Consider the following 8,573-nt stretch of genomic DNA (forward strand, 5'->3'; position numbering starts at 1 on the left):
AGCTCCTGAGAAAGAGTCAGGCAGAACAGGCCAGCTCCTTTGACAAAGTTTGCACCACTTTGAAGCAAGATCTGTCAAGAAAACAACTTAAAAAAAAAAAAACAGAAAGAAACTTTGTGAAATTATTATTTATCGTCACCGGAGGATCAAAACTTCATTTTTCAATTGATGCTCCATTGATGCTTCTCTGGTTTAATGCCATAGAACAGAAGAGATGAGGGTGCAGGGGGGAGGAGGATCACTTATGAGGCCACAGCTATTTTGGAAGCGCTGGAAAAGCCCAAACCATGCAGGTGAGAGCCTCAGGTGGGCATCAGCTCATCCCATGGACCTTTGAAAGCCTCATAGCTCCCACCCGCGCAGGGAACTGCACCAAAAGGTCCAAGCCAGCAAACCCAGCTTTACTGGGGCCACCAACAGCAAAAAAATCTCCTCAAGGATCCTCCACACCCCAAACCATCCCGGAGCTGCCGGATTTCCCTTCCACCACCCTGCAAATCCCGAGGTGGTTTTTATGTCACACCTGAGTCCTGCTTTACCTCCACCCTCCCCTCACCTCCTTGTCCAGCCCGTGCTGCTTCCACAGAGTTCCCGGGGCTGGAATTGAGTCCCACGGACACCCAGGATCGTGTGTCGGGCTCTGTGCTGCTCCCTCCTTGGGCAGGGATGCGCCATCCTCCCTCTTTAATGAATTATCCAAGAGCTGTCAGCACCCAGCGCCGGGAGCTGCCGGCAGCACCTCCAGGAGCTTCTGCCTCTCACCAAAACACCCACGGCTGTCTCTGGGGATGAACCGATGGGTTCTGACCTTCCCGATGGGCAATTTGGGCAAATTCGGGCACAAAATACATCCCATCACTGCTCAGCCGCTTCCCACAGCTCCCGGCTCGGCTCCCACTAGAGGTCACTGCAAAACCCAGTTTAAGTCGCAGTTTCCATGGATTTCCTTCTCTTTTTTTCATATGCAACAGGCAGTTTTCTCCACTCAAAAATTATTTTCCTGCTGGACACCGACTCCCACTAGGTGCCAGCTCTTCCTGCCTCTGCCCACCTGTCAAAGACAGCAACAACAGAGATTTCCCCAGTTTCCAACAGGATAAAACCCATCCATCTGGGAAATGAGCAGCACCAAGTGACCTCTCCATTCTCCAGATGATCCTGGCATTAATTGTGAGCTCTGTATTTAAGGAGTTTCCCACCCAAGCCCCACCTCGCTGGATGAGGAGCTCCTAAAGGGACTCGTGGCAGGATCAGGTTCTCCAGAAATGGGAGAGCCCTTCCTGTGCCACAGGACACCTTGGTCTTACAGCAGCACTCAGGAATTGGATCTCCTCCCTCATGCCTCAGAGCACGAGCCAGGCAAAGGCATTTCTGATCTATCCCCAGCTAATAAATACTGCGGATGAACAAAACCATTCAAAACTTAAAATGAAAAAACCCTCAGTAAGGCACATTTTCACAGAGAAGTGGGAAAAGCACCTGTTTATTAGCCAGGTTGTTTAAACCCCTTTGTTTCCCAACAGAATCAGGGTTTGGTATCAGAAACAGGTTTTGGTAACAGAAAGTTAATTTTTCCCACCCAGAGCACATTTCCATTCTGATCTCTGCAGAACTTCTCCTTCCCATCCTCTTCAACACTTCAAGCCTTATCTAAGGCTGGACACAGAAATCCTAAAGCCCAGTTTGGCCTGTTTGTTCTGCTCTGTCTCCACCTAGCACCACAGAATCATGAAATATCCTGAGCTGGAAGGGACCACAGGGATCATCATCCACTCCTGGCCCTGCACAGACACCCCAGCAATCACACCCTGTGCATCCCTGGGAGTGGTGTCCAAATTCTGGAGCTCTGGCAGCCTCAGGGCTGTGTCCATTCCCTGGGCAACCTGGTCAGTGCCCATCACCCTCTGGGGGAAGAACCTTTCCCTGATATCCAACCTAAACCCCACTGACGCAGCTCCAGCATCCTGGAAATTTCCGTGACACCAAACTTCTCATTTTTGCCTTTGCTCTGCAGTTACAGCCCTGAGATAAAAGCATATAAAAGTGGTGCCACAGGAAAGTGCAGGAAGCGAACATCCCTGGTTCAAAAGAGACATGAGATAAAAAATAGACATGAGATTAAAAATACACACAAAATTCAAAATGGACACAAGATTCAAAATGGACACAAGATTCAAAATGGACACAAGATGTAATAGAGAGTGTCAGGCTGGCCCAGCACAGTTGAGCTGGGAGCAGCACTGCTAACACACATTCCATCAGGAACATGGGAGCTCTGTTTTGGAAATACTCCTTTACTGAGAGAGGCAGCAGCTCCCTGACCCATCCTGCTCCCCTCGTGTGCTCCAGGAACTCGCTCATTAGGAGTCCTGGGCTGCAGGGATCATAACAAGGAACCCCCCAGCTCTGCTCCACCCTCGGCTCTCGGGAGGAATTGGCCCAAGGGGCCGTGACCACAGAGAATGGAAAAGGAAGATGTTCTGCCAGAGGCATTGGCAGGGTCAGCGGGGGAGCACGGCCACGGCCCGGCAATCCTGGATCTTCCTCTGGCCGTGACCTTGGGGTCAGGACAGCATCACTCTGTAGGGATGCCCTGTGTCTGCTCCAGGAGCAGTCAGGACTCATCCAATTGTCCCCAAAGGAAATTCAGAGTGTCAGATCTTGGCAGCAGGACTTGGGGTGACACGTCCCCACCCAGGAAGAACAGCCAGCACAGGGCAATGGGAATATTTTCCCTCTCCTGAGGAAACCTTAGTGTGGCTCCTGAGAATTCATCTGCTCGGCTTAGTTTTCAGATAAATGAGAAGCCCATAAAAAAGGGATTAAAGCAGAGCAGATTCCACCACAGGACCAAGTTACGCTCATCCCGTCACAGCAAAGCCAACAAAACAAGATGATTTTTAGATATTTCACTGAGACTTTTCACAGATCTCTGGAAACCTCGTTCAGATTTCTAACAGAACTGGAATGCTGGACATGGACCATGCTTGGGAATGCAGCAGCCATGGAAAAGGGATATTTTGTGTGTGCAGGGAGGCACTTGGACTGTCTGGCACTACTGTACACGCTCCTCTAGGCAGGAGAATTCATAAATACAATTATACTGTGGAAAAATTTACACATTGTAACCTAATTTCTTTTCAAAAGAATACAGAATAAGAGGGTTTTAAGGTTAATCAACAGCCCAGGGAAACGCCAAGAGTTCTTAAGGCCTCTTGTCTGTCTCCAGGGCATGGTCTGCTATAGACTTGTTAAAGGGTGACTGTCTGTCTTTCTCAATAGAGGAGAGGTCGAGGTGAACCACTTCACTTTCATAAATCAAAAGAAAGAAAAAAAGTGAGAAAATCTCCCGAGTTCAAACATTTCTTTAAACCCCAAACTTTAAATACTAAATGGGCTTCATGGCTGCCATTTTGAAAAACATTAGTTTGCCAAAGGACCCTTTTGATTCCTATTGGAAAAGCGAGCGCTCACAGATAATCCATTGAGAATCCAAACCCCCACAAAAGGCTCCCTGAAACAATCGCGGCGCTGCTGAAGGACAACATTTTTGTGCCCAAAAGAAAACATTTTAACGTGCTACAATCCATGACACATATATTCCTCCATTTCCTTTCAGTAATTATTCATTAGAAAACATTTAACGTCACTGCGGATTTCACACTGGGCAGTCTGCACACAAAGGAGAAGAGTTGGCCCATTTAGAAGGGGCTGAGGCCGCCTTTTCTCATCCCAGGAGCTCCAAGGCGGAGGGGGCTGCCGGACACAAGGGGCCGGCTAAATTGTGCGGTTAACGGTCAAAGCCCCCCTGCCTACTTTGACACTCATTTAAAGATGACAGGGAACAATAGAGATTTGTTCTTAGCAACTCTTTCTTGTGCCACGGGGTCCCCGTCGGCCACGCCGGGCGCTCCGAGGCCTGCGAGTGGGGCCTAGGCCCGGGCCCACCTGCCCCCAGCGCTCCCCACTTTAACACAACGAGACAGGTAAAGAATATCAGCAAAAAAAGAGCCCCATTCAGCACGTCAGCTTCAATAAAACAATGGCCTGTCAGGTTCATGCCAGCAGCTCCGAGTTTGGGTGGGTGCCAGCAAGCCCGGCCCAGGTTAGGCAAATGCTTCAGAATTCCCAGTTTGGATCTGTGCTCCCAGGTTACAGCAGGCAGCCAAGCGTTCAGGCACCTGACTTAGAGCATAAAACATTTCTTTAGAGGTTTTTTCACTCATAGGAAGGGCCCTTTTGCTGTCTCAGCTTGTTTCACACGCACAGAGATGCTGCCCAAAACTCCCTGCTCATCCCTGCAGACATGCTGGATGAGAGAGGAAAGCAGCAGCAATTCCACCTCCCTTGGGAAATTTAGGAAAAAAACAGGTAAAACCCAGCTCAAATCCAGTCAGCCCAGAGCACAGACACTGAAGTGCTCATTCTCTCAGTTGTTGACTTTTAGATCTGAATTTTGGAGTTTTCTTCATGCTTAGATTTACTGACCAGAGACAGCTCCTTAATGAATCCTGAATCCTTATTAATTGCAGAACAGGATCATTTATTAGAAAACATAAATTACTGATAAACTCCATAGCTAACCTCCTTATGCTCCAGAGCATTCCCCAGCTGACAGAGCACAGAATTTCCAGCTGAAAAACTAAAACTCAGAGTTAAAAATCCTGGGAATACAGCAAGGCAGATTGATTAAATTTCTAGAAAAAAGATGGATGGTCGTGACAGTCCCTAAGGTACAGGGAGAGGAGTATTTAACCACAGTAAATTCATGTATTCCAAGCTGAACACACCTCCAGGGTGTTTACAAACCTTGAAGAAAGAACAGAGAACCAGAGGAAAATGGCCCCAAAATCACATTTATGGCCACAGGAAAAAGGCCACTGATAAAGCAGGGATTGGGATCCCATCTCCCATAGGAGTGTTCCAACACCCCCCAAAGACCAAACCCTCTGGGCACCTGGCAACAGGAAGCAGCTGCCTGTGTGAGCCAGCATCAGAACTGGGAGCAGATGAGACAAATGACACCTGGTACAACAAATCCCAGCCCCAACCAAGATTTCAAGTCCAGTTCCCACAGAAAAATTCGGTTTTTATCACACCATAAGAGCTCCCCCAAAAGTCAGGGGCTGCTTCCATAACATCTACACACCAGAGACTTGCAGAGGCAGCAACACAAGGTCTGATTGAGGAGCTGCAGCCAAGGTCACCCAAAGCTCTCTGTGATTTAGGACAGGCTTTGCTCTGGCTCTGTTCTGTCAGGGTTGAGGGGACAGCAGTGCCAGGGCTGCAGTTTTGGGTGGGAGGAGCTGGAGGGGCAGCAAAGAGGCTGGAAGGGCTCATGGTCTGGCTGAGGATTGACTGGCAGGGCAGGATTTCATGGAGATGCAGCCACGATGGGAATAAAGAGCAAAAACTCCTGCAAACTCCTCCAGAAAACACCTTCATCTGCTTTTCCCTGGACCCCTGGCACACAAAGCACTTTGGTACAAGATTTTAAATCCAGGAGTCAGGCACAGAGACATTGTCATTCTCTCCAAAATACCCCCAAACTCCTTCTCCCTATATTCCTTGGAGAAGGACAACAACCACTGCTCCCAGTCAGGTCCCAGCTTGCCATTATCCAGAAATTCCCATAAAACCTAAGGAAGAGCTCTGAACTTACCCCACTTTTCCACATTGCTACAAAAAGGCAGCCTAAGGCAAGCCAAGAACAAAAGAGGAAAAATTAATCCCCCCCCACACCTTCTGAAGCACAAAATTACTCATTCCATGTGGGGTGGAGGGCAGGGCAGAGCAGGTGGAGGCACAGGGGACTCAGCTGATTCCTAAATGGCTTCTGGATGGCTGATAGAGGGAAATTTAATCCTCTGAAACAGGGAAAACCTGGAAATGTGTCAGAATAGCCACATTTTATTGGATTTAGGTGCATGTTTGAATCAGAAAGTGTTGCTATTCCTTGTCTTGAAAGTTAGATGTACCTAAAACTAACAAGTTTATTTTAAAGAGTCTCATAATTCTTTATGAATTATTTATTATATTTTTTTATACTTAGAGCTAAATGTTATTTGAGGAAGTAGAAATAACTGCAGTGATTTAGATGGAAATGTTCTACCTATTAAAAATAACACAGGAGCACTTTGGAGGAAAGGGATGAAACTTCCCTGGAAGAATTTCTCACTGAGGACTATTTACAGGGAATGGAAATTATCCTGGCAGTCAGACTGAGAATTTCCCTGCTGCTGGATGAGGAGCAAAGAGAGGATGTGGGAGGAAAGCAGGGAAGAGGGGAGAAAGGAGAAGGCAGATCCTGCAGCCAATGCTCTGCCCACGTCCCAGCTCTGCAGCAGAACAATTATCCCAGTAATTATCCCAAATTGTCCCAGTAATGAATGTGCTCATCCTGTTTGCTGGAATTCTGCCTCGTGTCATTAATACAGTAAATAGCCAGACAGGGAGCCCCATCTGAGGGGGAAAAGGCCCCTCCAAACCCAAGCCTTCCTGAGGAGGAATTATTCTTGAGCCTCCTGCAACCATGAGTGAAAAGAAATTCCCTCATTCCTCTATCAGCTCCAAGCCTCAGTGGCAAAGTCCTTATCCCAAGGGATGGACCTTTCTGCAGCTGAATTTTGGGCCATGGAGCAGGGGGATCCACCACCCCTGACTCAGCCAGATCATGCCCAGAGCAGCACAACATGCAGAGTAAAAAATCCCATCCATGCTGCAACAAGGAAAACTCCAGGGATTTCCCAGGATTGTCCCACAGCCAGACACCCCCAGCAGCTCCCAGCTCAGCCCTGAGGACTTCAGCTCCCTGAGAGACCCCTTTGCCTCCCTCTCTGCTGGGACCCACCAAAGCAAACCCACCTCTCACTCCGTGTTCTCACCAGACTTCAGATGTGGAAGGAATTCATTGTGGCTGATTAAAAATTAAATCCTCCCTTGCCTTCGGTCACTGTATTTCTCTCTCTCTGCCTCAGCCTGTCACGCTCTGCCTCTGCCACCTTCTCTCTGGGAATAATTTCCTTCCTTCTCCTTGGCCTCTGCATCCAGCTCTGCCATCTGCCCTGAGGAGCCTGGCTCCTGCTCTGCTCCCAGCTGAGCACCTTGGCTGCAGCTCCTCTGCCAGTGCCTCAGAGTCACTCCTTCCTTCCTTCCTTCCCTCCAGCCCCCCCAGCTGCAGGGCCTCCCCTCCTCCTGCCTCTTTCCAGCCCAGGGAGCAGCTCCCTGGGAAGCTTTTCCAGCACATTTGGAGCTCCCAGAGCTGCTGCAGGACTGACCTTCCTGGGCTGAGCCTGGGCTCTGTGTCCCACCAGTTTTCCACAGGAACAGGAGATGCTCAGGAAGCCTCTTGCCTCTGAGCAGGTCTCACCACACCAATGCCCAATAAATAAGCCAAGGATTAACCAGGTTATTTGCAGCAGCTGGAACGTTTGCCAAGGAGACCACAGGAATTTCAGCCCCATCCAGTTCTTCAGGAGGCTGCTCTGGACAGAGAATGTCAAGGTTACCTGGATGTTTGTCCTGCAAAAGCCATTCCCAGGTTTTGTGATGGGATTTGATGCAGATTGCAGAGCACCACACCAAAAATGTGACCTCTGACCAAAGCGCCCAGCTCCAGAACCTTGGGAGCATTTAGGAAAACTTAACTGGACTGTTTAAGAAATCAACCTGCACCCATGTTAGTGGTGCAGTACTGCAGAATTTTCCCTGGAAGTTTCCCCAAAGTCTATGATGAGAGAAACTCATCAGCAGAAACCAAGAAACCTGCAACTTAATTATAATTTGTTATAAACCTTCCCATTTCAGTATCTTCTTGGAAAAAATAAAAACATAGCTGGATTGATCCTGGAGTTCCATCTGTCATCTCCTCTGTCAAGACTTCATTACCATGCAAGGGAGATGTCATCCCAGTCCCAGCTTCCAAGATATTTCTGTGTTGAAGTCCAAAAATGCCATTAGCCAGCAGAGAAGGAAAGGGAGCCTTTAGCAGCACACAGGAATCGAGGAGAAAAGTTGCTCTTACCCCACATTGTCCAGGATAAACCCAATTATATTTCTGCACCAGGAAGTTTGGGAAATGAGTCCTGATGTTTGTGACTGAATTGCATCAATTGTGCGCTTTATAAAAGTACAATTTTCAGATCATTACCCCATCATTTAATCTATAGAAATGCACCACTCAAATACACAGTAAAACAGACAATAGAAATCTTAAAATACCAGAGTGATTGGGTGGGAAAAGACCTTAAAAACCCTCCAGTTCCAACCCCCTGCAGGACATACCCCATGGAATAAATCTCTCTGTTAATGCATCTCCCCCTAGAGCCACGATAATTTAAGTTACCTGGGTGTCCATCCTGGCTGCTGTTACCAATTATTCCAGGGAAACCATTCACCAGGGGCTTTGAACCTGGGTAAGGTCCCTCAGAACTCTGGGCAGCCAGGCAGGGACAACGTCCTCACCCCAATTGAGCACCTTTAATAATTTACTGGGACCAGGGACTTGGACCTATGGCACTTGCATCCACTTAGTGGCCACTTTTCCAAGATAAGAACTAGAAACTTTATCTTCC

Source organism: Molothrus aeneus, chromosome 18, assembly GCF_037042795.1.
Source record: "Molothrus aeneus isolate 106 chromosome 18, BPBGC_Maene_1.0, whole genome shotgun sequence".
Classification (NCBI taxonomy): domain Eukaryota; kingdom Metazoa; phylum Chordata; class Aves; order Passeriformes; family Icteridae; genus Molothrus; species Molothrus aeneus.